The 23,143-nt window shown below is 46.0% G+C and overlaps 1 protein-coding gene across 7 annotated transcripts in view; it reads right to left on the bottom strand.

The window, feature by feature from the left end:
- LOC124776245 (PH and SEC7 domain-containing protein-like) overlaps positions 1-23,143 on the bottom strand; it is an 850,081-nt gene that overhangs the window by 323,663 nt on the left and 503,275 nt on the right. The window lies entirely within an intron of this gene.

Genomic DNA, 23,143 nt, shown 5'->3' with positions numbered 1-23,143 from the left:
CGTGATTCTCCCCGACATTACGGAATAATTTATCAAATAAAGGGTCAGTTCAGCTGAAGTGTCTGTTTATATAGAAGTTATTCCACGCGATGGGCGGTTTTATAGAGACAGAACATTGTGTTGGCAACGCGATTTTATGGAAGTTACAGGCGATGAGGTGTAGTGTTACGCGTGTGACCCAGACTCCAAGCAACAACCAAGACAATGGAAGTCTGGTTCATCGTAACTCTCGAAGAAAGCCAAGTAGGATGATATGAATTAGTAACCAGTATTATTAACTTTATTTAACTGCTCAGAAGACTGCGAGCACAACTACGGAAGAAAATGCTCCTCCACCAGAACACCCTCAGCCACAAAGACTGGAATGTCTGGCAGTTTTTGACCAAAGATAAAAACACAACGTCTTATTTGATATGAACTGTTGTGATTTTCCCTGTTCCTAGTGTAACGGGGAGTATGGACGACTTGATGTGAGCGATGGTTCTCTACCGGAAATGGATGTGGGTGCAGAAGAACAGTCAGTCTGTGGATGCAAGAAACTCTTTGTGCTGTTAAAGTTGATCCCTGGCGAGCGCTGCAAAATTCTCCGATGCGGCGTCTCTCGGTGTGTTGACCTACCAGAGGGCCGCGCGCAGCCGCCGCTGCTGCTGCTGTGTCAAGGGAAGTCTCGCGTTACCCGGCCCTTAGATGGACGGCCAGAAGTTGCCAACTGTCACCGCGAATACGGCAGACTGCTTCGTGCCTGCTAGTGGCACAGAGTGAACGAGTCCTTCGCTGAAACTCGGAAGATCGGGAATGGCTGGACGCCAGTGGCGTAGTCCTATGAAGGTGACCAGTCGTCGAGCTGCACCCAGTTGCCTGATGATCTGACAGTGGACAGAGGCTCAGCGACAGTGCTGATGGCAACGTCGTCGGTACGGCGCTGATCGGCACAGGCTCGACGTTGTGCTACTAACCAGCTGTTCGAAGGTGAGGGGCTGGTCACGGGAGTTTAAATGCACCTGTCCGAGGCTACCTATGGCGAACTATCTCGAGCACGGATCGGTGTCCCAAGCTGCTCACTCGTAGTAGTTAGTACGTCGGCAGGTCACGACTACATCTTGGCAGAGGCAGTCGCAAATGTCCTGGAGCCTCTAGTCGGCGTTGGCTGCGGCTCCTTCTGTTATAATAAAGATCTTCGAACGCAAACACCACTACCCGTAATTAACTGACGTCCCCACACAAACGAGGGCACCTAATCGAAAGCAGTGTGTAATAAGAGGATCCAGCAGGAGAACCCTACACTAGCGCTTCTTTGTCCGCAGGAAAGGTTTTGTCATCACTTTTAGTTTCCCCTTCATGTCCTGGAAACGACAGTTAGTTTGGATACTAACACATGACCACAATAATGTGGCTCAAGAATCTTTTTAATTCTGTATTTATTAACAATGTACACTGATGTGACAAAATTCGCTATATACCTGATAATATTGTGTCCGACTTTCCTTTGCCTGGCGTAGTGCAACAACTCGACGCGGCATATACTCAACAAGTTGTTCGAAGTCCGCTGCAAAAGTTCTGAGCCGTGCTGCCTCTATAACCGTGCCTAGTTGTGGAAGTGTTGCCAGTGAAAGATTTTGTCCACCAACTGAACCCTCGATTACGTCCCATAAATGTTCGATGGATTGATGTCGCGCGATATGGGTGGTCAAATCATTCTCTCAAATTGTCCAGAATGTTCTTCAAACCAATCGCGAACAACTGCGGCCCAGTGACAGGGTGCATTGTCATTCGTAAATATTCCAACGTCGTTTCGGTACATTAAGTCCACGAATGGCTGCAAATGGTCTCAATGATCGGTTCAGTTGGACCAGAGGAGCCAGTCCATTCCACGTAAACACAGCCCACACCATTACAAAGCCACCACCAGCTTGCACAGTACCTTGTTGACAACTTGGGTTCTCTAACCAACTAAAAGGGAGACTCATCTGACAAGATCACGGTTTTCCAGTCGTTTAGGGTCCAACCGATATGGTCACGAGCCCAGGAGAGGCGCTGCAGCTGATGTCGTGCTGTCAACAAACGCACTCGAGTCGGTCGTCTGCTGCCGTAGCCGTGCCGTGGCCGTCGGCCATTGCGCTGTTCGTGGTGAGACAAAGTTGGTATTCTCGCCACACTCTAGTCACTGTGTAACTCGGAATATGGAATGTCCTAACGATTTCCGAAGTGGAATGTCCCATGCATCTTCTAGCTACAACTACCATTCCGCATTCAAAGTCTGTTAATTCCCGACGTGCGGACGCAATCACGTCGGAAACCTTTTCATATGAATAACTTAAGTATAAATGATAGCCCCTCCAGTGCACTGCCCTTTTATACTTTTTTCGTCGATACTTCAACCATCTATATATGTGCATATCGCTATCCCCATGTCTTTTTGTCACCTGAGTGTATTGTTCCAACAGATGGAGAGGTGAACTGAGATGAACTGGTTGGTGAGATTGAAGGGACCTAGCTGCCCATTTCACGAGATGGGGTGGGGGTGATATGGGTGCCAAAGCAGAGACCGGTACATCCCGCCGTAACGGAAGACGAAAAGGAAGTCGTCACTACGGAAGGGAGAAGAGGATAGTGTGGTCAGAGGTTAAAAGGAATTCGTTTCAGGTCCAGCATATGTAGCATGCTGATGCAAGTTCCGCAACTGTAGTACTGACATGAAATGAATCTACATTCTCTGAAAACTTCTCACGTATAAGCAATGGATAATGGCCTTGGCGGCTGAAACCGGACGTGATGTAGACATAAACAGTGTAAACAATAATTGTTTACAACGCACCACAGAGCTGTAAGGAAGTCGAGACGAACTAGCTGATGTACAACACTTGTGGTCGATTAAGTCGGGAAACTACCACAAACTGACAATCTTGTAAACGAGGCAACCACAGTTATGAGTAATCCTCTTCGCTTTATTAATGCCCAAGATAGCACAAACTGGCCTACAAAATTCTACTAAGCTACTACATCTCATGTGCGATCGCGATATTTTCACTATTCTCTCACTCTCTGAGCGCGAGCTCCCTACAGAAGAAACGAGTAGTACATTATTTGTAGGAAATATAATGTAGTTTAATTCTGTGGCCGGATACGTTGCGGTGGAGGCCTTATTTTTTCTAGGTATACAAGAAGAATGTATGAAAGTGGCTTTCAAACGTACCTTTATCCCTACACTCACCCCCCATCAGGCACGAAGGCCAGTATTTTGTTCCGAGCACTTCCTCCTGCCACTTTACAAATGCATATTCAATGCTTCCTATGAAAATGACGCGATGTGTGTGTCTGATATGCCTCCCGCCTAAGATGCGACTTCGCAGTACTTGGTCCGACGTTTCCACTTCGGCGCTCAGGCACGCAAAGGCTCCCACTAGTGTCGGGATAGTGTACTAAAGAGGCAGTGCCCCCAACAAAGATATGCTATTGTACAGCAGTTCCTTTGCACTGAAAGAGGAAGCACCGACGTTTGCTCCAAGACGCGCCGCGTTGATGTCCTCTTCTCTAGAGTTCTTCGAATGTGAAGTGCAAAGAATACGACAGAAGCCCTCTTAAATTCTTGCTTTCGCTTCAGGTGATAGTATGGACTATGGACATAGTCCAAGAAAAATAGTCCGAAAATGTCCGCACTGGCCAATTAATATGCACAAGCTGAAAATAATTTTAATCGACTTCCAGCATCCCAAATAAGAATTAAATGAATTTGCCACCGTTACTGGCTTATGATAAGCTCCCGAGTGCCCAAAAAACTTTTTTTATTTATTTCAGTTTTCGCTTGTAATTCAAAACGATACATCGGACAGAAAATTTCGAAAATGAAAGAGCAAAAAATTTCGCGAAAAATGATCTACTTCAAAGTTAAAATTGGTTCAGCCGTTTAGCCACAAACGATCTTCAGAGATCGACAGTTTACCAACTTGGCGGATAAGTGAGTTATGCTCATGTCCCAACGACTGCAACGCAAAAACGGCTACTCCAAATGGAAAGTGTCACGCGTGAAAGTTATAAATCATCAAATTTTACGTTAAAAGAATTCCGAAATTTTAAAATTGACTCACTCCTTACAAAGATAACAAATAGGAACGTGGAAGTATCGTAGCGCTAAATTCCTGGCAAGTAGGATTTTTTTGTGAAGTCAAATAATTGTTGAACGCCAGTCATCCACATTAGTACAAATACTCAGATCTATGGGTAATTCAGTTACATAGCTACCCTACCTATCAATAAGTTATTAAGTAGGTAATTGATAGTGTTTTGTGTTGGTTAACGTATTTGTGTTTATGGTACTCATAAAAGGTGCATCTAAAGCACGAAAAATTTTCGAGGGAAAAACTTCCAGTAGTGCCCTAACGAGTCGCCAAGTGCACAGTCAAGACGAATGGTGAAGCACGCTCAGTCAGTCCTGATACAACTTTCCGTTGGATCGCTTTCCATATGAAGTCACCACAACAGAACGAGTGATACTTAGCCTTTGGGTTAGTCCCTTAGCCATTAACTCTTTTTAATGATGACAGAATAATGTGGAGGACAAGAAAATCAGACCTCTTTAAACTGACCATGCCACTCAAAGCTAAAATTACAATTAACCCAGGCTTCGTCCTAGTCCGTGAGTTCCTCTTACATCGGATTATATGGAATACTTATTGAAAAGCACGTGAACAACGTCAAATAGCACTTTGGTCAAATTGCACCATGGTGTTTAACGGATACCCTGAGGAGAGAGCTGACAAAAGCATAGAATGTGCTGAACGTGTCCGAAGAGCCCGCGCTAAATCATCAGCTCCTGATGAGACGATGTCACTAACTATGCCAAAAGAACGTTTCTTACTAAAAAAAAAATTTAATAAGATAGGTAATATCTCAGTGTTGACAAAAAAATTACATGGTGAAGGGTAAGACGTCAGGCAGGCCAATGCTCATTTGTTGGTCCTGCTGACTGACCACAAAGTTGAGAGTAGTGAGCATGAAGAACCTATCACCAAAAAATTCCTTATGAAACCTGGAAAAGACAACCAAGACATTCATTTACAGCCCGAACAGCTCTAAGATCTCTGACGACGCCTAAAAGCATGTTATTTCCCTACGTCTTCAGTGGCTGTGACACCACCTCTACCTTTTTCTCGGATGGACAAATTAAAATTTATAAACGCATTTCAAAAGATCGCAAACTTCCAACACGTCGCGTCAGTCTTCCTGGGTCCGAACGCTACTCCTGAAAGGTCGCTGAGGCAGGAGTGAAGTTCATTATGCGTTCGTACACTGGTGGCAGCTCCAAACCTTTGAATGAAATTCGTCTGCAACTGTTCCAGATGGCTTTATTGAAAAATAATAACTTAAGGCTGGCATGCTTGGCTTGCGCCGAAGCCGCTGCTAGCCAGCTTTCCCTCCACGGTCTACTTGCTAGTTTTATATCTGGAGGAACATTCAGCCGGATCCATTGAAATGGGGATGGAAAACCACAAAAAAACAGCCCTATCCCTCTTTCAACCACACAACCACCAGCGCCCCACAAAAAAATGAACACAATATCCCACACGTGCAAGAAGGGATACGAAGCAGCTTATTCCTGCAGGAAAGCGTCCATCAAGTGCTCGTCCATATGCAGCGATTGCAAGTGGCTTTCAAGCCTTAGTTCTCTAACAGAAGAGGACATATTTCTTGATTCGACGCAAATCGACGATGAGACTGGTATCGTCGACGAGGAAATCGATTTAGATCCCATGCCAGAACAAGAGGAACAATTGGACGACATCATTTCCTCTCCAGGACCATCTTCCCAGAAATGCAGAAAACATAAAAAAATTGTAAATTGATGAAAATACAGGACTATAATTGTTTAAAAATGTTTGTAAAAGTTTCTGTCTCATCAATTTTGTATTGTAATTGACTTACTTTTCTATTAATAAAACCTTTAATTTGATATTTTTTTCATTTTTAAATCCGTTTATCGTCATCTTAGAGCGGCATGGTGATTAATTAATATTAATACATAGAACTAGCTACCTAAATGGGTAGTTGTCCGTAAATTTGAATATTTGGACGAATGTTAATGATTTGGCATTAAAAAGTTAACTCTTCAAGAAGTCTTGGTAGGAATTTAGGGCTACGAGTACTGTCACATTTTTATTTGTATTTTTGCAAAAGAGATTTTTTATGAAGAATTTGATGCTCTACAGCTATCATGTGTGACACGTTTCATTTGGGGCAGCTGTTTTTGAGTTACAGTCCTCGGAACATGAGCATAACTCACAAGTTGGTAAAAACTGCCCATCTTTGACGGTCGATTGTGACTAAATTTCTGACCCGATTTTAACTTTTAAATAGGCCATTCTATGTGAAATGTTATGCTCCATTATGCTGGTGTTTTGGAAACTTTCTGTAGGCTGTACAGTTTTCGAGTTATAAGCGAAAAACTGAAACAAGACCAAAATTCCGTGGTGTTACGGCCCTCGAAAGTTTGACACAAGCCAAAAATCGTCGTAAACTCATTTAAAACTTATTTGGGACGCCTGACGTGGATTAAAATTATTTCCAGCTTGTGCACACTTATTGGCCAGCAAAAGTCTAATTTTGTCTACACCAACAGGGTTATCTATAAATCCATACGGTGTTTCATGATACGAAAATGACAAAGCGTACTTGGCGTATTTGAACTAGGGAGCAGGCGTGTGCAGAACATGCAGACGTACCAAGCTTCGTATTGTTGCATCAAATTAGTTCGCACCAGCAGATCGGCAACCCACTGAACAGATTTAAAACACGGGCGGCTGTCCTGCCTTCCCGGCCAGTTTGTGTCAGCAACTTCTTGGCATGTCACAAATGTTGCCAAGTGTAATTAGAATTAAAAACTTGAAGAGGTGCTGTACCTTATAATAGGTTGTATTTTCTGTACGTTTTGCAGTTTTCGCACATTCGTTACTTACGAGTAACCCTGTGTAGGCCACTAAGTAGCCAGTTACTGCACAAATTACAATGTAACCTTCACTGACTGATTTATTACTTGAAGAAGCTGTGAAATATCATCTTGCATTTTACTACTGCTGCTAATTTTGTTATTCATTCCACATCTTTACTTATCATGTGTTTCATACTGTGTGAAGCACTGAAAGTGTATATTCGTAAATTTTGCAACACTTCACTGATCCTGAACACCATTACCAACTAAGTCCACTGATGTCCATATAGTGTACGTCAACGCTTATTTGTCTTTCCATCAACACGTAAAGATCATATATTTTCTCACAATGATATTCCTACTTCTCCCATCGTCTCCATATCAGCCATCTCCACCATAGGTCTGAATGCAGAATACTTAACAAACAGATCAGAAACGAAGAAACATGGTAAGCAAAGGGACTAGAGTGATGACGATGGTAAGCCGACGGCCGATCAGATATGCGCAGGAACGTCTCACTGTCGCAGTGTTCATGCAGATACCATTATCAAGCAAGTAGCAGGTAGCCTGTGACGCGATAGTTACGGCGCGCAGGTCGCAAACATTTCTGTACCTGGGCCTTAACAGATTCGCACTAGGCATGGCATTTATCTATAAAATACTTACTCAAGAGCAACTGAATTAGAAACAGTCACTTTGTGTGTGTGTGTGTGTGTGTGTGTGTGTGTGTGTGTGTGTGTGTGTGTGTCGGCATAGCGAATGGAGTAGCTCGGGATGTCACGTGGCTCTACTGGTTGTCCGCGTGAGGGTCGAGAACAGGAGAAAAACGCACGCTGTCAGTGCATGTCACCGCGGCGAGGTCGTGGTTGCCCGACGCACAACACGGTGCAGGCACGGGGGTTTTCAAGTGCCAGCGCCTTCAGGGCGTATCGCGAGGGTCTACAATGCGCAATAAAATTAATGGATCACTTTTTAGAAACACCGTAATTGTCTCCCATTGCGACACATAAGTTTGAAATGTGGCTCAAAGTGCCTACAACCTGCGACTTCACGCTCCGGCTTGGCGACGGTTCAAACTGCAAGGTGTCGACACATGCAGAAAAAGGTCACAGCTCATGTGAGTCGTAAGGTAGGTTAATGAAGTTCCATTGGCACCAGATTTCGCCACAATCCTGGACGTACCACACGATGGGAAAGTCGTTACACCTCTTACCCACATTTCACCTTTCTTTTTTTGACATCTCTGTGATGGAAGACACAACTGCGGCCCCCGTCATTGAAATCATGTAGTTTTCGTGTGGGTTGCCGAGAAAACAATTTCAGGCGCACCGCCGCTCCAAATCGACACAATAAGACCTCTGGGGTTGGCATAAAGTGCGTCAATGAAACCACCCCTTCTCCTGGGGTGTTGATTCCCACACATTTAGCGGTCGAAAACGACAGTCCGCAGTCCGATGAGCAAAAGGACGAGGTTCTTGACAAAGGTTCTTTTCGACGTTATTGGACACTGCTGCTGTAGACTGGGTGTCTCAACACTACTCTATGGACTTTGCAGAGCTGCAACCCCACTGACCATGATCTCACCCCTTCGGAGTATAACTTGACAGCAGTTTTTGCTGTGTCGTCCAGGTTGGTATCACTAGAGACCGTTCAAAAGATTAGACGAAATTTGAGCGTGATCCGAAGGAGAAAAGAGCTTTTTTGTGCTTTTTCATCCCTCTTTTTTCGCGCGCTCTTGTGGCGTGATGACGGGAGGGTCTTCTAAGACCACCCAGTTCAGCAACACCCTCGGTGCCAACCTTGCACCTTTTTTGTGCACAAAGGAAATACACCTGTCAGAAGCTTCGACACCAATTCAGTCTCGCGGCAGCTCTAGCGCCTGCAGATAGGCACACCCCACTTACGGGTGTCGAACGGGTTACCTAACGTCGTCCTGTTGGTCATCGCACTGCGAACTGTCGTTTTCGACCACGAAATGTGTAGGAATCAGCGCCCCAAGGGAGGCGTTGTTCACTGAAGCCCTTTATGCCACCCGCCGAGGCTTTTTCGCGTCGATTCTGAGCGGAGGTTTGTGTGAAATGTTTTCCTCTGCCACCAATACGAAAACCGCGTGATTTCAACGATGATCGCCGCGATTCTAGCCTCCACCCCAGAGGCGTCAAAATAAGGAGTTAAATGCGGGTAATTGGGGTTGTGAAGACCTACTCATCGTGTAACAAGTCCACGATGGCACTGGGCAAAGATGTGGTGAAATTTAGTGCCAATATAACATTATTAATCCACCTTAAAGCCAGTGACGAAGCGGGGAATTTTTTCCTAGAGTAGGCTGAGAATTACGAATTTCGAAAAAAAGAAGAAAAAAACATAAAACAAATTTTGCAAAATAGAAACACTGCAGAAGTAACTAGGTTACGTATTTCTACAAAAATTGTTAGAAATAAATGAATAAAATATTAAAAAACATTCATAAAAATGTAACACAGAGTAATGCACCGTTACACCTTTTTATAAATTTGTTCTATCCTCCTGCCGTTTTTCTAGGCGTCAATATCGATGACACGAGATATGGAAGCTTCCCAACTGGTTGAAGATTTCACAGTTCCGAAATCATCATGTCATACAGCCCGCCATTTGTCACTGTGTTGTGAAGGTAGGCTTTAACGCTTTTTAATGTACTCATGCTTCTTTTGAAAGACACAGTGGTTACTGGAATTGCAAGAACAAACGAAAGAAATTTCACATATTCGGAGAACACGTTTTTTAATCCATTGTTTACAATGGATTTAAGGAGGTCTTGAGGCTCTAGATGTTTATCCTCACTGCTGTAAATAACGTAAGTTACCTTTTCAGTTTTACATTATCAATAAAGGATATATTTTAAGTAGTTCTTCAACTTTACGTATAGGGAAACTGTTTGGCCTACTGCAACCTGAGAACTTTTTCTCATTTACAAGTCCTGTAAAATCTTTTTCATGGAAGTCCTGGACTCCAGTTCCGTCGTTTACTAGTAGTGTCATTTACTTCGAATACTAACTAGCCTTCTCAATTTCTGAATACATACTTCTGTTCCGTTAAAGTTAATTTCCGATACTCCTGCTGAATTTATACGGCTCTTAGCTTCCAGTCACTACGCATTTCAGAATAATTTCCTCTCATTTTAGTCTTTCAACAGCCTCAATGCAGTTTTCAATTGCAGGCTTACAACGTCTTATGTCCACAGCTTTACTTTGCAAGATGTCAACCAAGATACTTACGTCATGGATTATTTTGCTGCATAGGCAGCAGAATTCCTTAACTTCAACCACTTAGTGATCACCAATCCTGACGTTAATTTCTCGCTGTTCTTATTTCTGCTATTTCTTATTACTTTCCTCTTATTTCGATTTACTCTCAATCCATATTCTGTTTTCATTAGACTGTTCATTCCATTTACCAGAGCCTGTAATTATTTTCACTTTCACTGAGGTTAGCAATGGCATCAGCGAATCTTAGCGTTGATATACTTTCACCTTGAATTTTAATCTCACTCTTGAACCTTTCTCTTATTTCTTGCTTCTACAATGTACAGATTGGACTGTTGGCTTGCAAGACTACACCTTACCTAATCCGAGCACTTCGTTTTTGGTCTTCCATTTTTATTTTTCCCTCTTGGCTCTTGTACATGTTGTATATGACCCGTCTTTTTTCCCCTATGGCTTCCTCCTATTTTCCTCAGAATTTCGAACATCTTGCACCGTTTGACACTGTCGAACACTTTTGCAGGTCGACAAATCCTATGAACGTGTCTCGATTTTTCTTTAGTCTCGCTTCCATTATCAACGGCAACGTCAGAAATGCCTCTTTGGTGCCCTTACCTTTCCTAAAATCAAACTGATTGTCATTTAAGACGTGCTCAAATTTTCTTTTCCACTCTACAGACCCACAAAAATAACACGAAACTAAATGTAGGCGTTTTCCTTTTTCACGGGGAAAGTAACGCTTTTAAGGCAAAAATAATTTCTTAAAATGAAGCGACGTAGTCTTATACACCGCCAAGAGTTTTTCCTACGTGAATGTCGGGAAGTGGATTTCCTACTTTTTCCTCGTCACGTCCCGGCGCGCAATATGTCGTATACTGTGACGAAACACTGCAGAAATGGAGAAACCTCCACTTGATACTGATACCGCATTACGAGCAGGAGAGAGAATTCCACGTGTCCAATGTGTTGTGCACTACATCCATCACAAAGCCATTGGAGATGAGTGCGTGCTCACTCTGCCTCACCTGAATGCGACTATCGCCTTGAATGGGCCCTTCGATAAGGCACACGATGTCATTTAAGGTAGGCCTGTTTGCTAGCCCTGACCTTTGCTCATCTCGCACATCTGTTCTGTCTTTACCAAATTCCTGGCATTCATGACATTACCCTCGCTACGTAAACTTCCATTACTTAATGATGAACTACGGCTTATTTCAACCTACGAACATGTATCCGTCAAATCTTGAAACCAAGTTTTTAAGCGCAGCAGCACAGCTACACCCCACTACTGGCCGCGTTTCAAAGCTTTGAACGTCTTTTCTACATATACGGATAATTTACTTCAAAAAGGGAATTTATGCACTCATGAGAACTTTTGTTAGCTTACTTACCGAACCAACTTCGTCAGTCTCTATGAACGTCTACAGCACGTCACAGACACTGCACAAACATATCGCCCTGAAATTATGTTAAAAAGTTTGAGGAGCACTCCAAGAATGTGAGTGCGCCTTTGTCGTCCCGTAGGTCACACGACTTCAGTCCTCTGTAGCACAACTAGGGAAGCCATCAAGTGGTACGTGAGCACTTCCAACCATCTCCATGAGTAGTTTTCGATTTTCGAGCGGTCCTGGGTCAGGATGGCTTCTCAGCGTTTTCGATTTCTCGTGACGTCCATGCCACGACGCGTCACCGTATCAGCACGAAACTAGCGTGCTGCACAGTACTACTCTCTAATTCGTTATTCTGAGGTGGCGCTTTGGTTAGGACACTGGATTCGTATTCGGAAAGGTGCCTTTGAAATGACACGACTGATTTCTTTTCCCAATCCGAGCTCGTGCTCCGTCTCTAATGATCTCGTCGTCGATGTGACTTGAAACCTTAATATGCCTGCCTGCAGCTAATTCGTTTGCTCAGGAGAGCACAGATGCAACTAATTTACACAACTAATTAATTTCTGGTCGCCATAGTAAAAGGATCATTAGTTTGTTGTTGCCGTATATACGAATCTTCTCTGAGAAATCTTTAAAAACAGTAACATTTGCCGTCTCGTGGATACACTAATGCGATAGGCTATCTGGTGACATATATAAGAATATGGCTCTCCATCCGGTTTCATAAAACGTCTGACAGAAAGAAAACAAATCGTTGAAATGTGGGCACTTGTTCGGCTCGAGGTTTTTATCGTTGTAAGGCGCCTCAGGACTTGTAAGAGCCACAATTTCACGCGCAAACGAAAATAAGGTTTTCGGAGGAGACGTTTTGGCTAATAGAATCTCGATTGGGTTCCCAAAATGTGCGCGGTCAACTTGTGCAAGTCGCAGCCAGTGCCTTATCGGCTACTTTACTGCAAAAGAGCGCAGCTTTAGTACGCAGCGTCTCCGCTCCAGGAAATAGCGTGCCGGCGTTATGGGACCGTTTAGGATGATGTGTGACACGACGAGCCAAACAGGTTTCCCAAGAGGCAGCGCTCTCTAAATGTGTGCTCCTAAGCCCGCGCTCCGGTGACAAAATGAAGCACTATTACCGACGAGGTGACCGCACCGTACATATCCCAAAGTACATCACCCAACTCAAGTCCTACAGTGTAACATCGTTAAAAGGTGTACGTAAAATAATTACGATACGTCAGTAATGCGAGAGTTTACAGGCGTGCTGGAACTGTCATCAGTAGGTGGACAGGACTGGCTGCCGCTCATTCGATGGCACGAAATCAACAGACGAAGTTGGGTAGCGCAAGTGAAATAAACACCTACGAATAATTTAACGAGGAGTGCGACATTTGGGCGTGGAAAATGGCGCTTGGCGCCTTCAGCTCCTGCATCAGCCATAAGGGCATCGAGCGCTGATAAGACGGGACAGCTCAGAGCACGGATACAGACCCGCCCCCCCCCCCCAAAAAAAAAACAACGCCAAATACATAGTGCGACCGCCCGCGTCTTCTGCATCTGCCAACGAAGAATTGGTAAGACACGATCCAGAACCAAAAACTTCACTAGCGAAAATATCAGAGATCGGGTGGCGTCGTCAGCGTACTGCAGTGTTTATGCCTTTCGGCGGCCGTGTGGCAGTTACAGCTTCATAAACCGAGGGAAGTTGTGTTCCCTCCACGGGCTACCGACTAAAATCAAACGTTCGCAGACGCCTAGCCCTAAAACATGCTAACAACAGTCGTCAGTCAAGGCATAGCACACTACTTGACAGGACACAAATAGAGGTGGAAGAAAAACGCTGCCAGTGTGGTATCATGAGAACACTCGAAAAATTTATTTTCAACTGCGAAACATATAAAGGAATTTGGAAGCCTATTCAGAAAAATCACTTTCTATACGAACTATTAAAACCCGTTAATGGTGAGAGACAGAACTGTGTACGATTACGACACACAGCGCATAATCCTAAACCAGAGGAGAGGTTAGTGACGGTGCGACTGCGAATGCTAAAGTGAATGTGAGTGAAAGTGAACAAGCTAGTAAAACTGGTGACATCGACAGGGCGGTTTTTTTTTTTTGTTTGTGGTTTTAGGGCGCAAAACTTCTATGGTCATTAGCGCCCAGCCCGTGACGTAGAAAACAGGAAAAAAACGAAATTTAAAATCAGCAGCAATGGGAACAAAGTCATAAAATTTGAGAAACTAAAGGCAGAAGGAATGCTTAAAAATCCACTATAGAAAGGGGTTGGTTGTCCCCCAAAAAAAAGGCTTCAAATGACTGACGTCATTTCACTGTCACTAATAAACTGTAGAACGCGGTCAGCTGAGCGCGTGTCATCTGCTAAAATCGACGATGGATCAGGCGATAGCTGTAGACGGGAGCGTAACGGATTAAAATAGGGGCATTCAATTAAAAGGTGTCTGACCGTCCACGGCTGAGAGCAGTGGGGACAGAGTGGGGGAGGATCACCGCTTAAAAGATGTCGATGACTAAAAAGACAGTGCCCTATCCGGAGTCTAGCTAAAATTACCTCCTCCCGACGACGCGATCGGGAGGAAGAGGTCCATGCGCAAGGAAGGGCTTTCACTTCCCGCAATTTATTATGGGGAAGTGTTGACCAATGCGCATGCCATAAATGAGCAACTTGGCGACATAAACCGCTCCGTAGATCGGTAAACAGAAGAGACTGAATAGCTGGCCGAGGAAGAGAGACTGCAGCCTTAGCCGCTATATCGGCCGCCTCATTTCCACAGATACCAGCGTGTCCTGGGAGCCAGAGGAACGCCACTGAGACGCCCCCCAGGTGGAGCAAGCGCAGACAGTCCTGAATCCGGTGGACCAGAGGGTGCACAGGGTAAAGAGCTTGGAGACTTAGGAGAGAGCTGAGAGAATCTGAGCAGATTACGTACTGTATCCGCTGATGGCGGCGGATGTAGTGGACAGCCTGGAGAATAGCGTAAAGCTCCGCAGTATAAACCGAACACTGGTCGGGAAGCCGAAAGTGATTTGGGGTGTCGCCAACAATATAGGCACTCCCTACACCTAACGATGTTTTCGAGCCATCGGTGTAAATAAATGTGGCTTCCGTCATTTGTGCACATAGAGCAGCAAATGCCCGACGGTAAACAAGTGTAGGGGTACCATCCTTGGGAAATTGACATAGGTCTCTGAGCAAGTCGATCCGGGGACGGAGCCAAGGCGGTGCTGTACCCCAAGTTGTCAAGAAGGTTTTAAGAAAGCGGAAGGAAAGAGAATGGAGCAGTTGACGGAAGCGGACTCCCGGGGGTAGTAGGGAGGAGGAGCGGCCTGCATACCCGACATCAAGGGAGGCGTCGAAAAAAAGGTCATGGGCTGGATTAGCAGGCATGGAAGACAAATGGCTAGCATAGCGACTCAGAAGGACTGCCCGCCGATTGGATAGCGGAGGTTCAGCAGTCTCAGCATAAAGGCTTTCCACAGGGCTGGTGTAAAAAGCTCCAGACACTAAACGTAATCCACGGTGGTGGATAGAGTCGAGACGCCGAAAAATAGACGGCCGAGCAGAGGAGTAGACTATGCTTCCATAATCCAATTTCGAGCGCACTAAGGCGCGATAGAGGCGGAGAAGGACCACTCGGTCCGCTCCCCAAGAGGTGCCATTCACGACACGGAGGGTGTTAAGGGAACGCAGACAGCGAGCCGAAAGATAGGAAACGTGGGAGGACCAGCACAGTTTTCTGTCAAACATAAGACCCAAGAATTTAGCGACGTCGGAGAACGGAAGGTTGACAGGACCTAGATGTAAGGAGGGCGGAAGAAACTCCTTACGTCGCCAAAAATTAACACAAACGGTCTTACTGGGTGAGAAACGGAAGCCGGTTTCGATGCTCCACGAGTGGAGGCGATCGAGACATCCTTGAAGACGTCTTTCAAGAAGGCTGGTCCGTTGAGAGCTGTAGTAGATCGCAAAATCGTCCACAAAGAGGGAGCCCGAGACATCAGGAAGGAGACAATCCATAATTGGATTAATGGCAATGGCAAACAGTACAACACTCAGCACGGAGCCCTGGGGTACCCCGTTTTCTTGGGAGAAAATACGGGATAGAGTAGTGTTCACCCGCACCCTAAATGTGCGCTCTGCCATAAATTCGCGAAGAAAAAGGGGCAGCCGGCCTCGAAAGCCCCAAGAGAACAGTGTGCGGAGGATGCCTGTCCTCCAACAGGTATCGTATGCTCTCTCCAGATCAAAAAATATTGCTACCGTTTGGCGTTTCCGGAGGAAATTGTTCATGATATAAGTGGAGAGAGCAACAAGATGGTCAACGGCAGAACGATGTTGTCGGAATCCGCATTGGGCTGGTGTTAAAAGACTGCGGGATTCCAGCCACCAAGCTAAACGGTAATTCACCATACGCTCCAAAACCTTACAGACACTACTCGTGAGAGAAATGGGGCGATAGCTAGAGGGGAGATGTTTGTCCTTTCCAGGTTTCGGAACGGGAACGACAATAGCTTCCCGCCATCGCCTGGGAAAGGTACTGTCGGTCCAAATTCGATTATAAAGGCGAAGGAGGTAGCGCAGGCTATGGGTTGATAAATGCAGCAACATTTGGACATGGATACCATCCGGTCCTGGGGCGGAGGAGCGAGAAGAAGAGAGTGCATGTTGGAGTTCGCGCATGGAGAAAACAGTATTGTAGCTTTCGCGATTTTGAGAGGAGAAAGCAAGATGTCGCACTTCCGCTGCACGTTTCTTCGGGAGAAACGCTGGCGGGTAATTTGAAGAGCTCGAAATCTCAGCAAAGTGCTGACCCAATGAGTTAGAAATTGTGACGGGGTCCACTAAGGTATCATGCGCGACAGTGAGCCCAGAGACCGGGGAGAAACTAGGCGCGCCTGAGAACCGTCGAAGCCGACTCCAAACTTCCGAGGAGGGAGTGAAGGTGTTAAATGAGCTAATAAAGAATTGCCAGCTTGCCTTCTTGCTATCGCGGATGACGCGACGGCATCGCGCACGGAGCTGCTTATATCGGATACAGTTGGCCAAAGTTGGATGGTGACGGGAAATGCGAAGAGCACGTCGCCGCTCACGTATTGCGTCACGGCATGCCTCGTTCCACCAAGGAACTGGGGGGCGCCGGGGCAATTCGGAGGTGCGTGGTATTGAACGTTCCGCAGCTGTGAGAATAACGTCGGTAAAATGTGTGACCTCATCGTCGACGCTGGGAAAGCGACGCTTATCGAATGTCGCTAGAGACGAAAAAAGTGTCCAATCGGCTTGGGCAAACTTCCAGCGTCGCGAGCGCAGATATGGCAGTTGAGGCTGCAGTCGAAGGACACATGGAAAGTGGTCACTCGAGTGTGTATCATCAAGGGCGAACCATTCGAAGCGCCGGGCTAGCGGAACAGTACCGACCGCAAGGTCCAAATGAGATAAATTTGCCGTGGAGGCAGACAAAAACGTGGGGACCCCAGTGTTGAGGCAGACTAGATCCGCTTGGTGGAAGACGTCTAGCAATAGTGAGCCACGTGGACAAGGATGTGGAGATCCCCAAAGCGAGTGGTGGGCATTGAAGTCCCCAACCAGCAAATAGGGGGGTGGAAGCTGATCAAGAAGATGAAGGAGATCAGCTCGTGCCAGTGGTGTAGACGATGGAATGTATACCGTACATAGAGAGAACGTGTATCCAGAAAGGGAAAGACGGACGGCGACAGCTTGGAAGGAAGTGTTTAAATGGATTGGGTGATAATGGAGAGTATCATGGAGCAGAATCACGAGTCCTCCATGGGCTGGAGTGCCTTCAACAGAGGGGAGGTCATATCGGACGGACTGAAAATGAGGGAGAACAAAGCGGTCATGGGGACGCAGCTTTGTTTCCTGAAGACAGAAGATGACCGGCGAGTAGGATCGTAAGAGGATCGACAATTCATCCCGATTGGCGCGAATGCCGCGGATATTCCAGTGGATAATGGACATAGGGTGAACAGAAAATGGAGAAACGTGACCAAGGGTGCTGTCAACTCAACGACTGCTCAGAGCTTGCGACCGACAGCATGGAATGGCATTCAGTCGAAGGCAGAAGATCCTGATCCATAGGTTGGTTAGGAGCAGCTCCTGCCACCAACGATCGGCCAGTTGACCGGCCACCAGCAGTGCGCCTCGGCGACACGGAAGATGGCCGAGGGCGATTTCCGCCAGGTGGTGCTGTAGTTGGGACACGCCTTGGCGGAGAAGGAGAGGAACTGTGTTTCTTCGTAGCCTTCTTGGAGGTATGATGTTTAGATGAAGGAGGAACCGATGGTTGTGAAGTTGCAGTACGTAAAAACTCTTCACGAGAATGCTCTTTTTTCGGAGACTTGGCGTCTGACTTTTGGGCTCGAGATTTAGCAGAACCCGACGAAGGGTGAGCCATAGAGTGGGCAGGCGAAAGTGGTGAGGTTGAACGGGCGATCTTTGCGCTGGCCGATCTGACGACCGTGGTACTAAATGTGAGGTCGCAAGTCTGCGTGGCCGCCTCCTTTGTTGGCCGAGGAGAAGCAAGGACAGTGCTGTATTTTCCTTTCTGAGGCACGGTGGGCTGTCGACTGGCGAGTAACTTTCGAGCAGCAAAGGTCGACACCTTTTCCTTCACTCTTATTTCCTGGATGAGCTTTTCATCCTTAAAAACGGGGCAATCTCGAGAGGAAGCAGCGTGGTCACCCATACAGTTGATGCAGTGTGGGGATGGAGGTGGACAAGCACCCTCATGGGCATCCTTGCCACACGTAACACATTTGGCCGGATTGGAACAGGACTGGCTGGTGTGATTGAACCACTGACATCGATAGCAACGCGTAGGGTTTGGGACATAAGGGCGAACGGAAATTATCTCATAGCCTGCTTTGATTTTTGATGGGAGTTGAACTTTGTCAAATGTCAAGAAGACAGTGCGGGTTGGAATGATGTTCGAGTCAACCCTTTTCATAACCCGACGAACAGCGGTGACGCCCTGGTCAGACAGGTAGTGCTGAATTTCTTCGTCAGACAATCCATCGAGGGAGCGTGTATAAACGACTCCACGTGAGGAATTTAAGGTACGGTGCGGTTCCACCCGGACAGGGAAGGTGTGGAGCAGAGAAGTACGCAGCAATTTTTGAGCCTGGAGGGCACTGTGTGTTTCTAACAACAGGGTACCATTCCGTAATCTGGAACAAGACTTTACAGGACCCGCAATTGCGTCGACACCTTTCTGAATAATGAAAGGGTTGACCGTGGAAAAGTCGTGACCTTCGTCAGACCGAGAAACAACAAGGAACTGTGGCAACGATGGAAGAACCGTCTGTGGCTGAGACTCAGTGAACTTACGTTTGTGAGCAGACATAGTGGAAGGTGAGGAAACCATTGCGGAAGAATCCCCCATGATTACCGGCGTCTCCGATGGCGCGCTCCTCCCTTGTGGGGGCCCTCACCGAGGGCACACCCGCCTTAGGTGATTGCTCACACCTCAGGTCACACCTCCCGACAAACGGACGGAGGGACCAATCGGCACTTTCGGAAGGTATCAGCTCGGGTAATCACCCCTCCCTGGGCCTGGCCTTTACCAGGGGGTACGTACGTGTCCTACCTGTCTACCCGGGGCGGGGAATTACGCGTTACCCCGTCACCGGCTACGCATGGAAGTGCGTGGGTCGGCCTTCAGACACGCACAGGGAGGAAGAAAGAGAAAGGGAAAGGAAAGAAGAGGGGGTCTCAAACGCCGCAGCGGAGAAAAGGGTAAAGAGAAGAGGTAAGGAAAGGAGAAGGACAAAGGAAGGAAGAAGACATACAAGCAAGCAAGGAAGAAGAATGCGGTACATTTACAAGCGTCCGTCTCTGGACGTAGGCGCAAACCATACTCCCAGAGGGGGAGAAAGTGAAGGAAAGAGCCAGAGGTGAGGGGGGGGGGGGTGAAGACGGGGGATGGGGAAGGATGCGGAAAGGGAAGGTATGCAGCCCGGAAAGGAAGGAAGGCCACATTAGCTCGGGGCCCCGTGCTCGCTACGCACGTATCCACAAAAGAGTTGTGGATCCCCTGGGGGGATCGACAGGGCGGTGTGCACCCGAGTCTTAGGTACGGGCACGGGACTGTGTAAGCAACGATACAGCCACACAGCAGTCGGGATGAACAGGGTTGTAACCAGGCACATAAATGCAGGCGGTGTGCCGTAAACCGTCCGGATGCCATTTAGAGTCTGTTTACTAGCGTCGTAAAGTTAGTGATAGGTAAATTGGTACCATGCTCTGATGTAATTTCTGAGCAAACCTTGAAAAGTGGTAACATGAAATTTAATGGCATTTGCGCATATGCACAACGATCAGCCATATAATTGAACGACAATGAAAATTTGTGCCGGAACGGAACTCGAACCCGGATTTCCCTCTTATCGCGAGCGTTCGCCTCACCCCTACGGAATACGAGCTCGATTCACGACCGGACATAAACTTCCGCATATCGTCAACCATGTGCCTGCAACATGTACTCTTACATCCGTTATGTATATTCCCTTACTGGAGACACTCTTTAATAGAAAGTCGAATGCCCGGTGTCGGCGGATAAAAACGATATTGCAGTGCCTGTGTTGTTCTGAAGTACGATGCAATGTTCATTCGGATATGTGTGCATGGCCGAAAGGACAGGCACCGCGGAGACTGCAGGTGCTATGGAAGACGTGAGATTTATTTCATTACACAGCAGGAGGCGGTTCATATTTGCAACTGTGAATACATTTTATATTAACAGTTGCGAATACGAACCGCCTCTGCATTGTACTTCGGACCAACAGAGGCACTACAATATGGTATAGAAAGGTGATTGCTTCTTCCCAATCTTTCGAAATGGTACATCTCCACCGGTTCTGAACCAAGTCATTACGTCTAGTAACGTGATATATACAGGATTATTCGGAAGCACCTCCGGAGTTTCAGAAGACGAAAGCCAAAATACACACCCATCAGCAGATACAGCACATCTTCAAATTTCGTTTCGTATTTCGCGCCATGGAGCAGAGTTAGGGGGCAGGAGTGTCAGCACATGTAGACAAACCATCCTTTTCATGCTGTCGCATCTTATTAGTTGGCGCCAGCGAGCAACCAATCAAAAGACTTCGGAGGTGGGAAGCTAGCTGTTGCGCCTTCCAAGGCAATTCGTGTCACCGACTGCAGCCAGTTGCATACACGTATTGAAGTCTGCCGTGTTACAAACTGTGCCCATATTGAGCATCTACGAGTGTCCAGCAAGGTACCATTCTACTGGTCAACGTCGGGGCCAATGTCTTGCTGCATCAATAACCTCCCCATCGCCTACGTACTGCTGCCCGCGGACTGCGTTCTTCATTGCGCCAGATAGAAGTCGGACGGTGCGAGATTTCGGCTGTAGGATGGGCGAGGAAGAAAGGTCCATTGAAGTTTTGTGAGCTGCTATCGGGTGCGCAGACTTAAGCGAGGCCTTGCGTTGTCATGGAGGAGAAGTTAGTTTGCATTTCTGTAGCAAAGAACACGCTGAAGTCGTTCTCCAGTTTCCAAAATTGCACGAGTTACAGCTGTGTGCGGTAGGCCGGTACGCGGGAGATCGGACAGATTTGCGTGACCTTGTTGCGCTGGTAACAGACACCTCGCCCAACGACTCACCATGCTTTTGTTCACTTCCAGGTCTCAGCAGAGATTCTGCAAGAGCCTGTGAACTTCATAAAACTACAGGGGTTGAAGCGGGAATATTCAACGATGTCCAACAACAAATTCCCCATTTTTTCAGTAGACATTGGGCGAGTAAAACATCTAGTTGCACTATTGGTTAAAAACAGTCTTGGTTGCAATTTTAGATCTTGGTGCCTCTGGCGTCCACCTAGAAACGATAACCTAAAGATGCCTAAATAAGGCGAAACTCGTCGTTGAAAAATAAAAAACTAAAATTACAACCAAGACTGTTTTTAACCAATACCGTTAAGCACTGGTTTGCTGTATGCCACATATGGATTGCAAGAATTTCTATTTAGTTGCACTGCTTTTAGGGTCTCTCGTATAACGTGAGTTAAAAGTTGGGACAGATGCTCTATCTACTGACAAGTGTCTTTTGTGTATCAAGAATTTTTCGTGCTGCCGTCTTCTGAACACCCGAGGTACTTATGAGTAGCCTTGTCTCATCTTTATTTTCGTTAGTTGGGTCGTAATCTTCACTGCTAAACTCTTTCAGATGTGATACTATGAGGAACGTTAATACAGGGGAAGGTCGCTAATTCACTTCTGCTTCCAGTGGGATTAGTTACGTATTTTCTTTTTTCTTTTTTTAAATTATGAGCTCCGTCCTTGTCGACGCGAATTCTGTATCGAAAAGGAATTGTGAATATTGAGAGCAAAGTATTTGTTATTATTTCTCGTTTGATGTATGAAATCTGTATCATTGAGACTGAAATCCTTACAGTATTACAGATGCTAGAAACATCAATTAAACGCAGCCGACTAATTCACGATTGCCTGTATGTATACATTTGTTTGTATTTTCGTTGGTGAGAGGACAAGAAGGAAATAAATGTGAATCTTTCCTCTTTCTTTCCTGCCTCAATTAGCAATAATTACGTGTATTCATGAAAAACAATTTTCTAATTAAAATCTAAGTTTATCATTCACTTATTCTTTTGATCCTTTATTTTTATGTCTTCATATTTTTATTTCTATTATTATAATACGTTACTTTTAATTGCGACCACACTGTATCCAAAGGCAACAACTCCCAATGTAACAACAGATAAATAATAATTACAGAATGAGATTTTCATTCTGCAGCTCAGTGTGCGCTGATATGAAACTTCCTGGCAGATTAAAACCTTCGTATCAGCGCATACTTCGCTGCAGAATAAAAATCTCATTCTGGAAACATCTCCCAGCTTAAGGCTGAGCCATCGCAATATCCTTTCTTCCACGCGTACTAGTCTTGCAAGTTTCGAAGGATAGCTTCTGTGAAGTTGACGGGTAGAAGATGTACTGGCGGATCTAAAGCTGTGTGGATGGGTAGTGACTCGTGCATGGGTAGCTCAGTCTGTAGAGCACTTGCCTGCGAAAGGCAAAGGCCTCCACTTCGAGTCTCGGTCCGGCACACAGTTTCAATGTGTCAGAAAGTTTCTGATAAATAAAATAATTTTTCTCTTACGGATAAATCTTGTAAACAGTGCAGAACAGTGTGATGTTGAGCGTTGTGGGACAATATGTTTTACAGAAGCGCGATGTCTAACTAGAGAGTGAGTTGATGTTGCGGTAGGTGACGTGGACAAGGAATATCTTTAATTTTTGTGGACGACAAACAACTGCAGGCAGGCAACAGGACATAAAGGCGTCCGGTATCAGTTATAAGCGCCTACTGTCAGTTGTATACGAAATGCATACTGAGCTACCACAACGTTTGGAGCCACTGCAGCCATTAAATTCATCGCATAATATTGACGAAATCCGCAAGTTGGATTTATCGCATGTTATTTTATTTTCATCGACCACAAACATACGTAATGGAAAAACGCACAGAGCATGCGCCATTACTGACCAGAAAACCCTCATCAGAATGTTG

The sequence above is a fragment of the Schistocerca piceifrons genome, chromosome 1 (genome assembly GCF_021461385.2).
Source record: "Schistocerca piceifrons isolate TAMUIC-IGC-003096 chromosome 1, iqSchPice1.1, whole genome shotgun sequence".
NCBI classification, from domain to species: Eukaryota; Metazoa; Arthropoda; class Insecta; order Orthoptera; family Acrididae; genus Schistocerca; species Schistocerca piceifrons.
The sequence above is the reverse complement of the archived record's forward strand: the minus strand, read 5'-3'. Positions and strand labels throughout refer to the sequence as shown.